Source organism: Triticum dicoccoides, chromosome 3A (genome assembly GCF_002162155.2).
Source record: "Triticum dicoccoides isolate Atlit2015 ecotype Zavitan chromosome 3A, WEW_v2.0, whole genome shotgun sequence".
NCBI classification, from domain to species: domain Eukaryota; kingdom Viridiplantae; phylum Streptophyta; class Magnoliopsida; order Poales; family Poaceae; genus Triticum; species Triticum dicoccoides.
In genome coordinates, this window is record NC_041384.1 from 741777431 (window position 1) to 741799476 (window position 22046).

Consider the following 22046-nt stretch of genomic DNA (forward strand, 5'->3'; position numbering starts at 1 on the left):
TAAACAGAGACTAGTTAAGGGTGAAGTGACGATGTGTGTTGGAAGTAGTTCCAAGATTGATATGATCATCATCGCACACTCCCCTATACTTTCGGGATTAGTGTTGAACCTAAATAAGTGTTATTTGGTTTTTGCGTTGAGCATGAATATGATTTGATCATGTTTATTGCAATACGGTTATTCATTAAAGTCAGAGAATAATTGTTGTTCTGTTTACATGAATAAAACCTTCGATGGTCATACACCCAATGAAACAAGTTCATTGGATCTCGATCGTAGTGATACACATATTCATAATATTGAAACCAAAAGATGCAAAGTTAATAATGATAGTGCAACTTATTTGTGGCATTGCCGTTTAGGTCACATTGGTGTAAAGCGCATGAAGAAACTCCATGCTGATGGGCTTTTGGAATCACTTGATTATGAATCACTTGATGTTTGCGAACCATGCCTTATGGGTAAGATGATTAAAACGCCGTTCTCCGGAACAATGAAGCAAGCAACAGATTTGTTGGAAATCATACATACTGATGTATGTGGTCCGATGAATACTAAGGTTTGCAGCAGGTATCATTATTTTCTGACCTTCACAGATGATTTGAGCAGATATGGGGATATCTACTTGATGAAACATAAGTCTGAAACATTTGAACAGTTCAAAGAATTTCAGAGTGAAGTGGAAAATCATCGTGACAAGAAAATAAAAGTTTCTACGATATGATCGCGGAGGTAAAATATTTGAGTTACGAGTTTGGCCTCTAATTAAAAAAATGTGAAATAGTTTCACTACTCACGCCACCTGGAACACCATAGTGTAATGGTGTGTCTGAATGTCATAACCGTACTTTATTAGATATAGTGCAATCTATGATGTCTCTTACCGATCTACCACTATCGTTTTGGGGTTATGCATTAGAGACAGCTGCATTCACGTTAAATAGGGCACCATCTAAATCTGTTGAGACGACACCGTGTGAACTATGGTTTGGCAAGAAACCTAAGTTGTCGTTTCTTAAAGTTTGGAGTTGCGATGCTTATGTGAAAAAGTTTCATCTCGATAAGCTCAAACTCAAATCGGAGAAATATGTCTTCATAGGATACCCAAAGGAGATAGTTGGGTACACCTTCTATCACAGATCCGAAGGCAAGACATTCGTTGCTAAGAATGGATCCTTTCTAGAGAAGGAGTTTCTCTCGAAAGAAGTGAGTGGGAGGAAAGTAGAACTTGACGAGGTAACTGTACCTGCTCCCTTATTGGAAAGTAGTACATCACAGAAACCTGTTTCTGCGACACCTACACCAATTAGTGAGGAAGCTAATGATGATGATCATGTAACTTCAGATCAAGTTACTACCGAATCTCGTAGGTAAACCAGAGTGAGATCCGCACCAGAGTGGTACGGTAATCCTATTCTGGAGGTCATGTTACTTGACCATGATGAACCTACGAACTATGAGGAAGCGATGATGAGCCCAGATTCCGATAAATGGCTTGAGGCCATGAAATCTGAGATAGGATCCATGTATGAGAACAAAGTGTGGACTTTGGTGGACTTGCCCGAGGATCGGCAAGCCATTGATAATAAATGGATCTTCAAGAGGAAGACGGACACGGATAGTAGTGTTACTATCTACAAAGCTAGAATTGTCGCAAAAGGTTTTTGACAAGTTCAAGGTGTTGACTACGATGAGAGTTTCTCACTCGTATCTATGCTTAAGTCTGTCCGAATCATGTTAGCAATTGCCACATTTTATGAAATCTGGCAAATGGATAAACAAAACTGCATTCCTTAATGGATTTATTAAAGAAGAGTTGTATGTGATGCAACAAGATGGTTTTGTCAATCCTAAAGGTGCTAACAAAATATGCAAGCTCCAACGATCCATTTATGGACTGGTGCAAGCATCTCGGAGTTGGAATATACGCTTTGATAAGTTGATCAAAGCATATAGTTTTATACAGACTTGCGGTGAAGCCTGTATTTATAAGAAAGTGAGTGGGAGCACTACAGCATTTCTGATAAGTATATGTAAATGACATATTGTTGATCGGAAATAATGTAGAATTATTATGCAAAGCATAAAGGAGTATTTGAAAGGAGTTTTTCGAAGAAGGACCTCAGTGAAGCTGCTTACATATTGAGCATCAAGATCTATAGAGATAGATCAAAATGCTTGATAAGTTTTTTTCAATGAGTACATACCTTGACAAGATTTTGAAGTAGTTCAAAATGAAACAGTCAAAGAAAGAGTTCTTGCCTGTGTAACAAGGTGTGAAATTGAGTAAGACTCAAAGCCCGACCACGGCAGAAGATAGAAAGAGAATGAAAGTCATTCCCTATGCCTCAGCCATAGGTTCTATAAAGTATGCCATGCTATGTACCAGATCTATTGTATACCCTACACTGATTTTTGCAAGGGACTACAATAATGATCTAGGAGTAGATCACTGGACAGCGGTCAAAATTATCCTTAGTGAAATAAGGATATGTTTCTCGATTATGGAGGTGACAAAAAGGTTCGCCGTAAAGGGTTACGTCGATGCAAGTTTTGACACTGATCTGGATGACTCTAAGTCTCGATCTAGATACATATTGAAAGTGGGAGCAATTAGCTAGAGTAGCTCCGTGCAGAGCATTGTAGACATAGAAAATTGCAAAATACATAACGGATCTGAATGTGAAAGACCCGTTGACTAAGATTCTCTCACAAGCAAAACATGATCACACCTTAGTACTCTTTGGGTGTTAATCACATAGCGATGTGAACTAGATTACTGAATCCAGTAAACCCTTTGGGTGTTGGTCACATGGCGATGTGAACTATGGGTGTTAATCACATGGTGATGTGAACTATTGCTGTTAAATCACATGACGATGTGAACTAGATTATTGACTCTAGTGCAAGTGGGAGACTGAAGGAAATATGCCCTAGAGGCAATAATAAAGTTATTATTTATTTCCTTATATCATGATAAAAGTTTATTATTCATGCTAGAATTGTATTAACCGGAAACATAATACATGTGTGAATACATAGACAAACAGAGTGTCACTAGTATGCCTCTACTTGACTAGCTCGTTAATCAAAGATGGTTATGGTTCCTAACCATGGACAAAGAGTTGTTATTTGATTAACGAGATCACATCATTAGATGAATGATCTGATTGACATGACCCATTCCGTTAGCTTAGCACTTGATCGTTTAATATGTTGCTATTGCTTTCTTCATGACTTATACATGTTCCTCTGACTATGAGATTATGCAACTCTCGTGTGCCGGAGGAACACTTTGTGTGCTACCAAACGTCACAATGTAACTGGGTGATTATAAAGGTGCTCTACATGTGTCTCCAAAGGTACATGTTGGGTTGACGTATTTCGAGATTAGGATTTGTCACTCCGATCGTTGGAGAGGTATCTCTGGGCCCTCTCGGTAATGCACATCACTTAAGCCTTGCAAGCATTGCAACTAATGAGTTAGTTGCGGGATGATGTATTACGGAACGAGTAAAGAGACTTGCCGGTAATGAGATTGAACTAGGTATTGGATACCGACGATCGAATCTCAGGCAAGTAACATACCGATGACAAAGGGAACAACGTATGTTGTTATGCGGTCTGACCGATAAAGATCTTCGTAGAATATGTAGGAGCCAATATGGGCATCCAGGTCCCGCTATTGGTTATTGACCGGAGACGTGTCTCGGTCATGTCTACATTGTTCTCGAACCCGTAGGGTCCGCACGTTTAAGGTTTCGATGACAGTTATATTATGAATTTATACATTTTGATGTACCGAAGTTTGTTCGGAGTCCCGGATGTGATCACGGACATGACGAGGAGTCTCGAAATGGTCGAGACATAAAGATTGATATATTGGAAGCCTATGTTTGGATATCGGGAAGTGTTCCGGGTGAAATCGGGATTTTATCAGAAAACCGGGAGGTTACCGGAACCCCCGGGAGGTACATGGGCCTTAATGGGCCTTAGTGGAAGAAGAGGAGAGGCGGCCAGGGCTGGGCTGCGCGCCCCTCCCCCCTAGTACGAATAGGACAAGGAGAGAGGGGGCCAGTGCCCCCCTCCTTCTCTCTCTCTCTGTTCCCACCTCGCGAATCCTATTCCAACTAGGATTGGGGGGGAAGCCCTACTCCCGGAGGGAGTATGACTCCTCCTGGCGCGCCCTATGATGGCCGGCCGGCCTCCTCCTCTTGAACCTTTATATACGGAGGCAGGGGCACCCCTAGAGACACAAGTTGATCCACGTGATCATATTCTTAACCGTGTGCAGTGCCCCCTTCCACCATAATCCTCGATAATATTGTAGCGGTGCTTAGGCGAAGCCCTGCGACGGTAGCCCAAGATCATCACCACACCGTCGTGCTGATGGAACTCTTCCCCGACACTTTGCTGGATCAGAGTCCGGGGATCGTCATCGAGCTGAACGTGTGCTAGAACTCGGAGGTGTCGTAGTTTCGATGCTTGATCGGTCGGGCCATGAAGACGTACGACTACATCAACCAAGTTAACGCTTCCGTTGTCGATCTACAAGGGTATGTAGATCACACTCTCCCCTCTCGTTGTTATGCATCACCATGATCTTGCGTGTGCGTAGGAATTTTTTTGAAATTACTACGTTCCCCAACACTCGACGCCCCCGCTCACCACGTACGGCTTGAAATCTGGACCGCTGTGTCACCAGCACCACGACGGCCGGTGAGGAGGGCCTGATTGATGCCGGGGCCAGGAAGTGTGAGTGCTGACGGAAAGGAAGGATGTGTGGGGACGGCCGCTTGGGCTCGAGTAGGGCCATCCGACGAGGCAACGAGTACTTGCCTTCCCCCCTGTGCCGGGAGATCCTCCACCCTCCGGTCCGCCAAGACTCGCAATATCCACTGCCCACATCGGATGTTTGTGGCGCTGTGGCCGGCGACACGGGTATGGTGCAGGAGATGGATTGGTTGTGTAATGAGGGCCATGTGAGCCGCCGACACCGATCTGGGGAGAAGGAGAGCTCCGTGGAGCAAACCCTATTTAGGGGAGGAGGATTCGTGCAAAGGAGGAAACGAGGGCTCAAGCAAAGCAGGCAGCCACACGAACAGGGTGGCGGCGACACCTAGCAAAGGAGGAAAAGAGGGCTGATGAAGAGAACGTCGCCGTGGCTGCGAGGCGGTGCTAGGTTTCATTGGGAGGAAGTGGTGATGATGATCGCATCTGCCGGACAGGGGGCGAGGATCGATTGACTTGGGACGTTAGGAAAGATTCTTTTTTTAAGGGTGGGACGTTAGGAAAGTTATATTTGTGATCTGTGTAAATCTTTCTGCCAAGAACTGAGCTCGCTTATGGGGTCCTACTGGTGGAGGCAGCAGGACAAGGAGAACACCCTCCACTGGATTAGCTGGGATAAACTAACAAAATCAAAAGCCCAAGGTGGATTAGGTTTCAGAGATATGCATGGGTTCAATATTGCTATGTTGTCAAAGAAGATCTGGAGGATGATTGAGCACCCGGACTCTCTTTGTGCCCAGATCCTGAAAGCAAAGTACTTCCCGGACACCCATGTGCTTCAGGCGGAGCCAAAGGATGGCATCTCCTATTCTTGGCGAAGCCTTTTACATGGTTTGCAGCTAGTGCGAGAGGGTTATGTGTGGTGTGTTGGCGATGGCACGAGTATCAAGCTCTGGACTGAGCCTTGGCTGCCGCGGCCGTGGGCGAAGACAGTTATGATGCCACGAGGGGGGAACATATTAGAGTATGTCAGTGACCTGATCAGTCCTATAACAGGTAGTTGGGATGAACAACTTGTTCGGGACACCTTCTGGAATGTTGATGCCGAGTGTATCCTGCAAATACCAGTCCGGGAGGGGGTGCAAGACTTCATTGCATGCCAGTTCGACCCCAAAGGCCTACATTCAGTTAAAAGCGCATACAAACTACACACGCAGCTGGAGAGGATGGCAAAAGATGGAGGAGCAAGCAGTAGCGCTACAGCGCTGGGTAACTTGGATGTGTGCCAAGATGATTCCTGGAAACGAATTTGGAAGCTCCCCTACCCCAGGAACGTCCAAATGTTTGCATGGCGTGTTAGACATGAGTCTTTGGCACTGCGGACAAACTTGGCAAGGAGGGGTGTACCGATTGAAGATACAGCTTGCTTATTCTGTGGACGAGCAGCCGAGGATGGAGCTCACCTATTCATAAAATGTAAGGTTGTGAAACAGGTGTGGCGGGACCTGGCCTTGGAAGAAGAAAGGATAAAGATGGAGGAGATAACATCAGTTCATGAGATGATGGATCATTTGTGGAGGATTGATGAGCAGAAAAGAATATGCATTCTTACCGCCTGGTGGCTGTGGTGGAGTAATCGGAATAAGCTCAGGGAGGGCGAGCTCCCCTGGTCCGCGGAGGAGGTTGCAAGGCGCACTCGCAGCTACATTTTAGAATACCAACAAGTCTTCTCCAAAAAACCTGAGAAACAGTGTGATGACAAGTGGAGGCCGCCTCAGGAGGACATGATCAAGATAAATGTTGATGGCTCGTTTGTGCCAGGTGAACAACACGCAGGTTGGGGTGTAGTGGCAAGAGACTCGGAAGGTACTGTCATTTGTGCTTGCGCAGGTCGTCAGGAGCATGTAGGAGACCCTTTCGATGCAGAGGTCAATGCCATGGCTCACGGTGTTGCACTGGCGGCGGAACTTGGTATGTTGAGGGTGATCTTCGAGACCGACTCCCAGCTTGTTGCAGATGCAATGGACCTGAGAAGGGCAGACTCGTCGGCTTACTCGGCTGTCATCGAAGATATCAAACTACAGCTGAAACTTTGGTTTTCTCATCATGTAATAGTGTCATGTAGGAGAGGGGCAAATTCTGCTGCCCACGAACTTGCTAGTTTGGGTCGCTTGTGCGAGGCTGATCACTCGATGCAGTGGGACTATGATGTACCTGCCACGCTTGTGGCTTCTGTCCAAGGCGATTTGCCTGGACACCGTTAATGTTAAAGCTATGCTTTACTTCAAAAAAAAAGGAAGGTGTTGATTAGAAAGAAAAGAGTGAACGGGGAGGGGTTGGTTTATTTGGGTAGAACCAACGGATTGCAAAAACCATGACAGGTTTGGTAGCGTTGAAAAAAATCGGTAGTGGGGTGAAGACCTCGTTCGATCGACGGGAAGAAGTAAACGAACGCACTAAACAACGTACGTACTGAGACATTATGAGTGAGAGAAAAAGTACCACTTCCATAATAAGATTTGTTTGTCATGGTTTACTTCTTAATTTTCTTAAAATTCTTTATTTGTTTCCCGAAAATCTATTATTTATTTCCTAAAGCAAATTGCATTAATGAGACAGATCGGTTAATTTGGATAAGTTAGGAAAGTTGGATCTATGATCTTTTGTATGTTTGGAAACTGCTAATTTTTTTAAAAAAATAGTGAAGTAAAAAAATAAACCAATGGATAAGAAAACCCGTGGGAGGGGATGATGGGAGGTGGGAGGAAATAAAACCGGACGAAAATAAAACCGAAGTACCAGGCTATCAACTGCTCCATTAGGAGTAGAGATTAGGAGTAGAGATGTGCCGCAGTGGCTACCGTGCCAAGTCCATCAACGTTAGCATCTGTGTTTTGAATCCCGCATTTTGCATATTTATTTTTGTTTTTTGACTATTTTTTTAGGGGACGTGGATACGGGGAGCGATACTGGGCCGGCCCAGTACTGCGCGCCTTTGAGTGCCCATTAGGCTAAGCGGCGCTGTGGGCGCCGGAGAGGAGCTCTCCAACTAACGGTTGCGTTCATGCCGGAGCTTGGCCTTGGCATGGAGAGAGCTACCGGCCATTTGATTTCACCGGTAGCAAGCTGATTCCTGGCAAGAGAATTCCTGGCAAGAGAATTTCAAGCAAGAGAAATCCTGGCAAGAGAGGAGCTGGGCCTTGGCATGTGTGTTCATTGTAGCTGCCGTTACCGTCCACTGGTGACACTAAATTCCTGGCAAGAGAATTTCAAAGCTTGTCCTTCTGTTCTTGTAAAATGTTTATCGAATCTTCCGCCCTCGAATATATGTTATTAGTTCGATCTATCGACGTGGTGTAATCCCAGATCTTATGTGTGTGCATACTGATGCTACTATATCTGAATAAATATGTTGGCTGTGTGGGCTTTGACGAAAAAGAAGAGCTAGCCGTACTGAAAAAAAGTTCATACCTGTCTATTTGATGTCTGAAAGTGGGGAGAATTTGTCTTGAAGAACAGTTCAATCACAGTTGTGTCGAGCTCGAGCCAACTGTTATATACAGTATAATTTGCTGGTAGGGCTGTGAACCTAATTTTCTTCACATCGTATCTTTCTTTTCCTGTGGCAGTTGGCTATTATTAGATATAAGCATGTATGAGCTGTATGATTTTCCAGCTTCAATGGCTGAAGCAATTAGATGATTCAGTTAGTGGGCCATCTTGCTAGATATTAGATCTGTCTAGTGTTGTAAAAGAATTTGTAGGAAAAAGATAACTAAGGTTTCGTGGTGTAGTTGGTTATCACGTCAGTCTAACACACTGAAGGTCTCCGGTTCGAACCCGGGCGAAGCCATTTAATTTGTTTTTTTTTTCATTTTCCATTGTGTAAAGAAAAAAAAGAATGGCCCATACAGGTCTCGAACCTGTGACCTTCGCGTTATTAGCACGACGCTCTAACCAGCTGAGCTAATAGGCCTACTGATTGAATTGATCTTTTCTTCAGGACATATATGTGGAATGTAACCACAAGGGGAAAGAGTCTCCGACAGGTTAGAGCATCAGGCTAATTTATATGGCGATAAGAGAAGGCGTCGGCGCTGCTGCGGTGAGGGTGCTCAAAAACAAATTTATAGCAAGTTTATTTGTTATGTGATGACACCCTACATAGTATACCATTCCAAGTTTATTTGTTAGGTCCCATTAAAAGTTGTTTGACAATGGGCCTTAGATATGTTATGGTAAGTTGAAGTGTGATATTTAAATAAACACATTTATAGCAAGTGATTTAGTTTTTGTCACGATGTATGCATTGACGGTTACCTTCATGTATTTATACCATTTAAATATGGAATATGTCTACATTGATTCCACTCTTTTGCTCTCTGTCGCCAGGCCTTTCTTTACCCATGAAGCTATTGTATTCTCATAGAGTGGCACGTTTCATCGGTAATTGTCACTATGAAACAGTAGTTGTAGTCTCATGTCACTTGATTTCCTTCTGCTTGTCTAATTTTTAGCCTTCAATAAATGCAGCAAACCTGATTTTATGATCTTACTTAGTTTGATTTCCGAAACCCCAACTATTACATTATTATATTAGGTGTGACTATGTTTCTCCAAACCCTAACTATTAAATAGTGCACATAATGTAAAATTACAATCCTTGAAGGCAATGATAGCAAGGTGGAGCTCGCTTGTACTCCAGGATTTTTGATTGATAGATATCATACTATGTATTCCCTTTCTATGTCATTGGTTTTACAAAACCTATAATTTCATGCACAAATTTATTGTTCCATTATGTGCAAGCCTCTTATAATTATTGTGTGTGATCCAAGGATGGCAGTGTACAATTAAAACAAAGCCTTAACTGTGATGTTTTTCCACCTTAATGAGCACTCACTGGCCTTCTTGCTTTTTTCCATATGATTTCGTTTTGCCATATCAGTCGAGGTTACCCTTTTCTCTTGGCATCTTCAAGCTTATATTTGTCTGATGTTATGTATAGATGATAGGAAAAGTGCCTTCAAGGATGTATGTTTGTTGGTGTACATTGATGTTGGATGGACCATTGACTCGATCGAGCGCCCCTGATATATATTCATGTGTCATGCCATAGTTATGTTGGAGATTGTTCCCTCCTTAACCCTCAAGTCTTTGGTTCTATTTCCTGCGCGGTTACTGTCCTACTTTCATGTGTAATTCGTCTATTTTGTCGCAAACATATAACTTTACCTAATTAAGATTCTCCATATAGAAGCTATTTAGGGGAGGATAATGTTCTCCGCTAAATTCAGAGAAAAGTTGATAGTACAAAATGAAGTGCTTGCAAGTGTACACATTCATGCTTCAAGCACATGTATATTTACATGAAAATGAAAATAAAATTGGTTATACCTGAAACAATGAAAAATTATTTTATTTTGAAAGCAACAATCTTGTAATCATGAAAAATAATTTTAGAAATTTCAAGCAAATCTTATCAAATTTTAATTGTGAATTAAACGGACATGCAAGACAAACTTTAATGACTAAAAACATCCGATTTTTTGACATTTTAATATATTATTTTTACATAGCAACTCGTCCACTTGTTCGACATAAGATTTAGAAGAAAGGTTAATCCCATCCAACGCGCCATGTGGTGCAGCAATACTACGGAGTCATTATTTCATCTCAAGATGCCTCGGCTTGGCTCCAGTTTAAGTTGTCGAGCCAGCAATCCGATCGAAGCTGGCTGCTCTGCCGGCGTCGGCGTCGCAGAAGATGCTTTTCACGTGGGCAGCACTTTCCACCTTCCATTTCCATGAGGGCACTCCTAATTGCTACCCTGCTCCTCCTCCAGCTCCACAGTGTACGTGTCGGCACATCGATTGCCACACCAACTGCCGTTCATTGACGGCCAGTAAGCTCTCTACAGCAATTGCACCACGGATGGTCCCTCCTTGCTTACCCGCCGCATCTTGCACTGCCCTTGTTCCAATCCTCGTCTTCCTTCTAACACGCTGCTCTCACCCAAACGATGCTTCTCAGCTTGTTTTTGTCCAAGCAATTGTTGTTCAAGCCGGTGGTGTTGTGGCGGGCCCGAAGCAGCTTGTCAGCCTCCTGCTCAATGGCCAGTAGCAAAGTTTGTCCTAGTTTTGCTAGTGCCGAACGGCACGGAAGACTAGTGTGTGCGGGCATTGATCCTTGATGCGGAAGGAGCCCACGGTAAGGCGGTCCAATTCGAGAAGAAGTTATCGTGTCCATGTTAGCCGTCGACTGTGTGTTGTCGCCGGCGTCGGCGTTGCCAGCCTCTCCGTCACTCTCGCATGAGGTCTTGCGTTTCAGGTCAAGTTAATGGCCTTCTTCCATAGAGTTTCCTCTGGAGCTTCGTGTTGTCCTTTCCTAGCTCTAGCCTGCTTGCAGTGGCGCCGACGTCTGCAGCTCCACAGGCTCCGATGGGATCGCAAGCGTGCTCGTATGTTGTCGAGTTGGAGCCGGGCGGAGGACACTTATGGTTATTCTGCATCTCCTTCTATTTTATTCCATATCTCTCTCTTACCTACATCTGCACATCTCCCTTATAATGTCTCTACGTGTACATGATTACAATGGAAACTCTTCTTTCCTTTTATTCTGTATTCTATTCTATCGGATGGAATAAGGATACATGCATACATACGTACTTATTTTCTTTATTAAATCACAGCCGTTCTTTTTAACTCTTTTTTACTACAAAATATGAGCCGTTCTTTTTCTATTGTTTTAAGTATATAATAAATAGATACCATAATCGAAAGTTTGAATCTTAGAGAGATAGAGCTTTCTGGTAGAAAATTCACTCGGCCTAATACATTGCCAAACCCGACATTTGGGAAGCTGGATCGTGTCCTCGCTAGGGTCGAATGGGAGCAGAAGTTTTCCCTGGTAACAGTCCAAGCGTTATCGCGCGCTATCTCATAACACACCCTGTTGCTCGTTGACTCTGGCGAGGCAACCCATGTGGGGAATAAAAACACTTTTTCTTTCGAATTAGCGTGGTTTGAAAGAGAAGGGTTCCTGGATCTGATAGCAAGGGAATGGGCTAAGGGCTTCTTTGATTCAAAGGATTCTCAAAGGAATTTTGAAGGATTCTAATCCTTAGGATTTTTTTCTATGTGGGTTGTTTGATTCGTAGGATTGTAAACCGTAGGAATTTTTTCATAGGATTCATTTGCACTAGATTTCATAGGAAATTTTCCATCCACTCAAACCTCTTTAAAAGAATCCTACGTTTTTCTTATGCACAATCAAACACTCATAGAATCATGTAGGATTCAAGATGACATGCCAATCCAATCCCACGTTTTTCCTATTCCTGCATTTGGGAAATCCTATGAATCAAAGAGTCCCTAAAGATTCAAGAGGGAGGGCCCCTGTTGAAAGATGGCAGAATAAGATAAAGCATCTATGAAGATTCCTTCATGGGTGGGCTAAGCATATGACTGGGATTTATATGGTTGAAAAGGAAAGGCTCCTTGTACTTATTCAATGCCTAGATTTAAAAGCCGAGTCCACCATTTCATATACCAGGGAGCTGGAAACTAAAGTGGAGGCGGAGATGAGACTGAAAGAACTACTTCGAAAGGAGGAATTGAGGTGGGCATTGTGAGCTAAAGTTTGCAAAATCATCCAAGGGGATGATACCACTCAATTCTTTCATATGATTGCGAATGGCAAGCACCGAAAGAAGAGGATATTTCAGCTTGAGCAGGATGAGGGGATGATTTTAGGACAGGAAAACCTAAAATTATATATAACCAATTACTATAAGTAGATGTTTGGGCCTCCGGAGGATAACTTCGTATCCTTGGATGAGTCCAGGGTTGAGGATGTCCCTCAACTTGCTGCGGATGAGAATGATATTTTGACCGCCCCATTTACGAAGAAAGAGGTGTTTGAAGCTATTTCACAAATGAAGAATAATAAGGCTCTAGGGCCAGATGGTTTCCCGGCGGAGTTTTATAAAAAGTGCTGGCATATTGTTAAAGGGGATTTGCTACCGATGTTCCATGATTTATTCTCTGGACAACTTCAGTTGTTTCAATTAAATTTTGAAATGATAACTTTACTTTCTAAGAAAACAGAGGTCATACGAATTGAGCAGTTCCGGCTGATCTGTCTTCTTAAGAAAACAGAGGTTGTAAGAATCCATTTGAGTCGGCCTTCAATGCTCTGACTTGACAAAAATATTGGTCTTCAAATATTCAACTGACATTCAGCTGGCTTTAAAATGTAGAACTTATCGAGCTACGATCTCCAAAATTGCCGAGTTATAAAAACCATTACGCTGTGGTGTTTCAGGTGGTGTCAACTGTGAAACAATTCCACATTGTTTGAAGTGATTGTCAAACTCATAACACAGATACTCTCCCCCTCGATCAGATCATAGGAATTTGATCTTCTTGTTACGATGATTCTCAACTTCACTCTGAAATTGCTTAAACTTTCTAAACGTTTCAACTTGTACTTCATTAAATAAATATACACATATCTACTCAAATCATCAGTGAAGGTAACAAAGTAACGATATCCACCGCGCACGGCAACGCTCATCGGACCGCACACATCAGTATGTATGTATGATTTCCAACAAGTAACTTGTCCATTCCGTTTTTCCGGAAAACGGGGTCTTAGTCATCTTGCCTATTTATGGATAAAAACAAAAAATAAGATAAAAACAAAAAATAAAAAAGAAACATATAGGAAAAACGAAAAAAGAAAAAACGAAAAAAGAAAAAACCGAATGAAAAACAAAAAGTGGTTCAGGGAAGGTTACCGGATTGAATGAAAGTAGAAAGAATGGGCCGGCCCAAGCAACAAAACAGCACCTCGGGGGTACGCGCTAGATCGCTCGGATCTGCCTGTCCAGAGAGCCATCTTATCTCGCTGAATAAACATTTCTTAAAAAAAATCTCGCTGAATAAACAACGGCTGGTACAAACTAGTGGATTTTTGTGGCACTCGTCATGTTCAGCTTATTAGTTTATTTATTTCCGATCCAAAACTGGGTGATTGGGAATTTCTGTTGGGCCCTGTACCTGTGAATTTGCCCAGGAAAATTCATATGTGCAACTTAATGGTTGCGTTCATGCCGGAGCTGGGCCCTGGCATGGAGAGAGCTGCTGGCCATTTGATTTCACCGGTATCAAGCTAGTGTGTTCATTGTAGCTGCTGTTACCGTCCACTGGTGACATTAAATTCCTGGCAACAGAATTTCAAGCTTGTCCTTCGTTCCTGTAAAAAGTTTGTCGGATGCGCCGTGCTCGAATACATGCTTTTAGTTAGACCTATCATCCCGGTGTAATCCCAGATCTTATGTGTGTGTACAGGGCATATCCAGCCGTTCGGCCCCCAAAGGAACGAAAAAGCGACGTTTGGAGACGAGCCGACGTTTTTTTCGGTGTGGGGGTGAGCACGTTCCCAGCCGCCGCCCCAGGTCGCCCCAGACGCTCCCACAGTTCGTCCAAATTTCAACAAACACGACCAAATTTAAACAAACACGGCCAAATTTTGACGAAATTTAGGCGTTTTTTACACGAATAAAAGGGACGAAGAAAAAACCTAAACTACGGCCGATGCTTCTCCTCCTTGACACGGCCACTGCTCGACCCCTCGCCCCGGCGCGCTGCTTCACTCGAGCGACGGGTCGTTGCCGCCCTCGACGTGCGCGAGGACGCCGCTGAGCGTGCGGCCAGGGACGCCCCAGCACAGGCGGCGGCCCTCGCTGTTGTTGCGGCCGCGCGGCATCGGCGCGTTGTTGGTCGAGACGAGCCGCTCCTCCTGCCAGCGTTCCCACGCCGCGTGGTTGTCGGCGGCGTACTCTGGGAGCGCCCGCGCACGCTCGATCTCGGCGTGGAAATAGGGCATCTCGGCGACGGGCAGAGGGGGGACAGGGACCCCGCTGGCGCTGAGCCTCCACCGCGACGGAGCGCGTACGTCGGGCGGCGCAGGGTAGTTGGCCTCGTGGAGGAGGTAGGTCTCCCGCTCATGCAGCGAGCGGCGGCCGAAACCGTTGGCCTCCACCGCGTTGCCGGGGTACCTCGCGCTCATGGTTGCCAGGGGGAGAGAGAGGGGCTCGAACGGCGGAGAGGGCAGGAAGTGCGGCGGCGAGGAGGGGGGGAGATGGGTGCCTCACCGGCGCGGCCAGGGGCGCCTTTTATAGCGGCTCGGGGGCGGCCGCGTGCGAACGCGTGGCGGAAGGCGGCGCGGCGGCGCCGCACTTCGCCGCCCGTGAATCAATGGCAGGCTGACCGGCGGTAGCTTTGGCATTGATTCCCCGCGGGAAAACCGAGACGATGAGGACGACCAGCCTTCGTCTCGCTGACGCGCCGGTCCCGCCACTCTTTCGCGCCAAAACGTTCGCGCCGGCGCCCCCGGACGCTCCCCAGCGCGCCGGGTTCGGGTTGGGTGCGCCGGCGCCAATTTCGGCACAATCCGGCAAAAAAAAACAGACTCGTGAGGGCGTGACTGGACCGATTTTTTGGCGCTGGCGCTAAAAAAAAGCCTTGGGGGGTTGGGGGCGCGGCTGGAGATGCTCTTATGCTACTATCTGAACAAATATGTTGGTTGTGTGGGATTTGACAAAAAAGAAGAGCTAGTCTGAAAATGGGGAGAATTTGTCTGGAAGAACAGTTCGGACACAGTTGTGTTGAGCCAACTATTTTGTAGATAATTTGTTGGTTGGGCTGTGAACCTAATTTTCTTCACATGGTATGTTTCTTTCCTTGTGGCAGTGGGCTATTAGTTAAGCAGATATATAAGCCGTGTGATTTTCCAGCTTTAATGTCGCTTGGTTTGTACAGCTGAAACAATCAGGTGATTCAATTAGTTGGGCATCTTGTTAGATTATTGGAGACGCCTGGTTTGTAAGTTTGTTTTGTAGCAACAGGACATGAAGGTTTCGTGGTGTAGTTGGTTATCACGTCAGTCTAACACACTGAAGGTCTCCGGTTCGAACCCGGGCGAAGCCACTTAATTTGTTTTTTTTTCCATTTTCCATTGTGTAAAGAAAAAAAAGAATGGCCCATACAGGTCTCGAACCTGTGACCTTCGCGTTATTAGCACGACGAACCCGGGCGAAGCCACTTAATTTGTTTTTTTTTTCCATTTTCCATTGTGTAAAGAAAAAAAAAGAATGGCTCATACAGGTCACGAACCTGTGACCTTCGCGTTATTAGCACGACGCTCTAACCAGCTGAGCTAATAGGCCTCTTGCGTGGGTTTTATTTTTCATGCTATCTACTCCCTTCGTTCCCAAATACTTGTCTTTCTAATCATTTCAAATGGTCACAACATACGGATGTATGAAGTCATATTTTAGAGTATAGGTTCACTCATTTTACTTCGTATGTAGTCATTTGTTGAAATATCTACAAAGACAAATATTTGGGAACGGAGGGAGTATTATTTACTTCAATCACATGGGAAAAGCTTTAAAGTTCAAGATCAACCGGACATCATATCGTGACAACTCTGTAAGTCTGGGTGTTTTACTGTGAGATTGGCATATCGTGCAGAACGGAAAGCGGAGTATTATACCAGAGCTGGCAGTGTAACAGTGTAACAGGAGGAGGAAGAAGTGAACCATCATGTTGTTTCTTAAATAAAGTTGCTAAAGTTCAAAAAAAGGAACATTTGAATCAGCCAAAACAAAACTGAGTTTTTGTTCACCCTACACATGTACACTTAGCCCACGGTACAAAGAAACCTAAAGATCAGAAGAGGTGTCAGTCAGGAAATCCACACACACACATCTATGCCTTCGAGATAGCAATTACACTAGCAACGCAAACATCTATGCCTTTGTTGGTTACCACGGGAAATCGAGACACACATAAGACTACCATTACCGGACCGTGCATTCTCGCAAAAAAAAAAAGATGTGCCAGCCGGCTCGATCTCGATGCTGCATTAGAAAAATTGTGCTTATCATGCTTACGAACACCATCACAACTTAACTCAGCTCCATCTGGTATTGTGAATGACGGTGAACCCCCAGATGGATATTGATTGAATGGTTTGGATATAATAACAAAGAATAAAGAAAAGAAGCGGTAATTCACATGGTCCACTAAAGCATCTGTAAAATTGCCAAAGTCAGTTAGCAACCTCGAAGTAGCGAAAGAGAGAAGGGTGCGTTGGAGCGGGGTGGTGAAGATTGGGGGAAGGATGAAATTTAACAGCACACACCTTTTCACAGCTTGGAGCAGGGGAATTCAGATTCAGATTCTTCTGATCGGTGGCACTTCTCATTGAAAGCTTTGTATGTTGACATGTAAAACCAGAGATATTATTGAACTCCTAGAACATTTGATAACTGCAATATTCCACGCATTTGAAGGTATGGGTTCCCCAGAGTTTTTCATTGTGACACGAGTTAATTACACGATAGTACCACATTTGGGGCGGTGGTGGCGAATTGATACCACTTTTGAAAAATTTTACGTGTCAGTACCACGTTTGAGTCGAACCGTTGCGAATCGGGCTAAACCTCGTATTTCTACGTATTGACGCTGGAACTGACCGCCCGGGCCCGCGCGTCAGCTGCCATGCTGGCGAATCGGTACTCGCCCGCTCGCTCGATAGGTGTGGTCCGGCTCGAACCGGACCGGCCCGTGCTCTGTCTCTCTCTCCTTTCCTCTCTTCCTCTTTTCGTCGACGAACCCTAGCTCCACCGCACGTCTGTACGGCGATGGCGGCGGCAACCCCGGGCGGTGGTGGCGGCAGCGGCGGTGGCGGCAATGGCGATGGCGGCGGCGCAAACAATCCCCTCTTCGGCAGCCGCGCGACAGGAGGAATCGACGGGAGATCTCCAATCGAGGGCGGCGACGGCTACTCGAGCTCTGACTTGTATTCCAGCGACGACGACGAGTTCATGGAGCCCGCACTGTCCATGGAGCAGCGGGTACGGCTGGCACAGCAATGGATGGCGAACCCTAGCTGTAGCCACGAGCTGACCCACGGCTTCGGCGGCGTCCTCTAAGTTTTCTCTCTTTTTTTCTTCTCATTTAATTTGCAATTAGGGTTATAGTGTACTGATTAGGCAAATTGCATGTGAATTGTAGTTTATATGAAGACATATGGAATGTTAGGATCCATTTTGACAATAATGATCTGTTAGAGAGGAAGTTAAGCTGTTCAGATGTGACATATCTGAATATGGTTGCTTTGATGGAAACACAAGGCTTTAGTATTGATGATTCACTGCTGTTTTACATGGAGACCCCAGGAGAGCAGGGTTTGGAATTGGTTGATAGTAATGTTAAACTACAGTTGATCAAGAGGCAGAATGAGGAGAGTTTGGTGCTTAATTTGTTATTTAGGGCTTGTCCACCAGCTGTTAGTGTAGCACAGAAGGGTTTTGCAGAGAAGCAAAATTTAGATCCTATTGTTTATTCTGAGCCTGTGGTTTATGATCTGGCTGATCCTCCTGTTTATGCTGTTGATCAGCAAGGTGTTGCTTATGAACGTCAGAGTAGCTGCTCTATTGCACCTGTAGGCCCTGCTGTTTTAACACAAGAGAGGAGGAGTGTTGTAAATCCAAAGTTAAAAGAAGTTGTGGAAGAAGAACAAGATGGCTATGATGCCAGTTATGCATCTTCATCTGAAGGGCAATATGACAGTGACACTAACCCTTATTATATGGGGGATTTAAGGCCTAACTATAGTGAGGAAATGAATGATGCTGAAGACATGGAGATGGAAGAGGGAAATAGACAGAGAGAACCAGAAGAGGAAGAGGAGGAAGTACAAGAACAACATGAGGAAGAAACAGAGGAAGAAGAATCAGAAGAAGAAACAGAGGAGGAAGAACCAGTGCATTATGAGGGTGACACAAAGGTAGAGGAATTATTTGAGTTGGAGGATGATGAGCCTATTGTTCAAGAAGAGGAAGAAAAAATATATGTGCCAGCAAAGAAGAAGCAGAAGATGCAAGTAAGGAGGGGACCAACAACAAGGTCACATTCCAGTGTTTTAGAAGAAGTGCAACCTGATTGGAAACCATCATCAGATGAAGAAGATAATAGTTTACTTAAGGACAGTGAAGATGATGGGTTTCAGCCACTAGCATCTGTGCTACCTGAAAAAAGGAAGAGCAGGGCAAAGAAGAGGCCACCTAGAGTATGGTACAATGAGGATTTGGAGCAACCACACCAACAACTACAATTGCAAATGTGTTTCAGAGATCAACATCAATTCAGAGATGCATTGTTGAGCCTACACATCACTCAGTGCAGAGACTTCAAGTATCACAGGAACTCAGATCAGAGGATCATTGTGCATTGCAAGAATTCACAATGCAAGTTCTGCATTGTGGCAGCTATTATAAAAGGGGAAAACACTTTTGCAATTAAGAAGATGAGATTACAACACACTTGCCCTAGTTCTACTGAAACAAGCAGGGTAAGTGCCAAGTGGCTTGCAAAGCAATATGAGCCACTATTCAGATCTGATGTCATTACTAGCATACATACACTTATTGATGCCTGCATGGAAAAGTATGGTGTGGATGTGCCCAAGGCAATGGCATATAGGGCAAAAAACCTAGCTGTTGAGGCTGTGTTGGGAGATCATAGGAAACAATACCCAAGGCTGAGAGACTATGCTCAGACTGTCATGGATACAAACCCTGGGAGTAGGGTTGTAGTCACCACTATAACTCCAGCACCCACTCAAAAAATCCCACATCCAGGACCCAGATTCCATGCAATGTTTTACTGCATCAATGGAGCAAGGGAGGGATTTCTACAGGGGTGTAGACCATTCATTGGTTAGTTCATTTTAGCTTGTGCACTACTTTGATTTTTTTAGTTTCAATAGCTTGCACATATAAATGCATTTAACATGTTATGTTTACATCCTATTTTAGGTGTTGATGGATGTTTTATCAAGCTGACTACTGGTGCACAAATCCTTGCTGCCACTGGTAGAGATGGCAATAACAACATATACCCACTGGCATTTGGCATTGTTGGACAAGAGGACAAAGCAAACTAGTGCTGGTTTCTACACCAACTGAAGATTTGTCTTGGAGGAGAAGTTGGACAGTATGGTCCATATACTATAATGTCAGAGAGACAGAAGGTATGTCTATCCACCTTGCATTGCCTGCTAAATATGTGTTGACATGTGTATTACACAGTAGCTTAGCTGTTTAAATTGTGTGCACCAGGGGCTATTGTATGCAGTGAGTAAAGTTTTTCCTAACAGTAATCAAAGATTCTGCTTAAGACACATATATGCAAACTTCCAAAATGCTGGCTTTAGGGGGGGAGACCTTAAGAAGTGCATGGATAATGCCAGTTATGCATATAATGAACACAAATTTAATAAAGCAATGGATGATCTCAAAGCTGAGAGTGAGCAAGCTTGGCAATGGCTTAGTGCAATACCCAAGAATACATGGGCTAGGCATGCATTTGACACAAATTGCAAGACTGACTTAGTTGTCAATAATTTGTCTGAGGTGTTCAACAAGTACATCCTAGATCATAGGAAAAAACCAATAAAAACTATGTGTGATGGCATAAAGGATAAGCAGATGGTCAGGTGGCACAGGAATGGAGAGAGTGGAAAGGAGGCTAGATGGGAGATCACACCACATTACAGTGAGAAGTTGGAGAGTGAAAAGGAAAGGGCCAGGTACTACAGACCCATTCAAGCAGGTGTTAACTTGTGGCAAGTAACTAGTGGGGAGCAAACACATGCTATAAATTTGGAACTTCAAACCTATGGTTGCAGAAAGTGGGACCTTAGTGGCATCCCATGTAACCATGCCATCTCAGCAATTAACAAGGCAAAAAGGTTTCCAGAGGACTTTGTAAGCAAATTTTTCAAGAAACCATATTACTTGGCAGCATATGAACCTATGATATATCCTGTCCCTGGTGAGCATGACTGGACAAAGACCCAAGGTCCAGACATAGAACCACCAGCATTTAAAATCAAGAAAGGAAGAAAGAAAGAGAAGAGGATAAAGGGAAATTTTGAAGTTCCAAAGCCAAAGTCCACCTCAAGAATGGGGACAATTACTTGTAGCAATTGTGGATTGCAAGGGCATAAATACACAAGTTGCCTTAAACAGTTGAAACCTGAGTTGGCCTTAAGAAAGAACAAACATGTGGTAAGCCCCTTTGAACTACTTCTTCAGTTTGTTGTTTCTGTAAATTACCTTTCTCCCTTGTGCATTTTTTTACTTTTAGTATTATTAAGTGTGTTTCCTTTGAATTGTTTTCCAAGCCTGCTACAAGGAATTCACAAGGAAGAGGTGTTGCTCCTACAGCTCCTGCAGCAACACCTAGAGCTGCTTCAGCAACACCTAGAGCTCCTGCACCAACAACTAGAGCTCCTACACCACCAACAACTACAACTTCTGCACCAACAACTAGAGCTCCTGCACCAACACCAAGAGCTGCTCCAGCTGGAGGAAGAACTGGAAGTGGTGCTGGTAGAGGTGGTGGAAGTGGTGCTGGTAGAGGTGCTGGAAGAAGGTCTGGTGGTGGAAGAGGATCTGGAAGAGCATCTTCTAGTGCTCAATCTTCTACTGGGAGAGGTGCTCATTCTTCAAGGCCTTTCTCTGCCCCAAGGCAGTATGGTGCCTCAACTTCTAGTGCTCCTCCACCAAATGATGGCACACACACTGGATGGATGGCCTGGTTTAATGCTAGTAGAGGTGGCAGAAGGTGATGCAAACTCCAGTAACTTGTGCTGCTACTACAATGTGCTTTATTTTGGTTTGATGCCACTGTAGCAACTTGTGTTGATGATACATTGTGTTTTATTTTGGTTTGATGCCACTGCAAGCAACTTGTGCTGATGATACATTGTGCTTTATTTTTCTTTGATGACACATCAACAACTTGTGCTCATGCTACATGTGTATTATTTAGAGTTTGATGCCACTAAAGCAACTTGTGTTGATGCCAATGGATATCTTGATGGTTCTGTTGGAGATAACTTAATGGTTCATGGATTTATGCCACTTGGGTGGATAACTTGATGGTTCATAGATTGATGCCACTTGGGTGGAATAGTTGATGGTTTATGTTCATACATTAATGTTATTGTTTTGCTATTTGGTCATGTGGATGAACCAACCTAAACCTAAGAAGATGGGTTTACGGTGCCTCGGGGTCGATGAAGCCACCTAAGACTAACCATTATGGTTTACGGTGACTCGGGGTCGATGAAGCCACCTAAGCCTAACCATTAGGGTTTATGGTGACTCGGGGTCGACGGAGCCACCTAAGACTAACCAATAGGGTTTACGATGACTCGGGGTCGACGGAGCC

General features: G+C 44.3%; 4 non-coding genes across 4 annotated transcripts; 2 read left to right on the top strand and 2 right to left on the bottom strand.

Moving 5' to 3' along the window:
• Positions 1–8510: 8510 nt before the first annotated feature.
• Positions 8511–8584, top strand: TRNAV-AAC. The gene has a single exon. It is a non-coding gene; the product is annotated as a tRNA-Val (tRNA).
• Positions 8585–8633: 49 nt separating this feature from the next.
• TRNAI-AAU lies at positions 8634–8707 on the bottom strand. The gene has a single exon. It is a non-coding gene; the product is annotated as a tRNA-Ile (tRNA).
• Positions 8708–15651: 6944 nt separating this feature from the next.
• On the top strand, positions 15652–15725 carry TRNAV-AAC. Its single transcript has one exon. It is a non-coding gene; the product is annotated as a tRNA-Val (tRNA).
• A 165-nt stretch (positions 15726–15890) lies between these two features.
• On the bottom strand, positions 15891–15964 carry TRNAI-AAU. Its single transcript has one exon. It is a non-coding gene; the product is annotated as a tRNA-Ile (tRNA).
• Positions 15965–22046: the final 6082 nt, after the last annotated feature.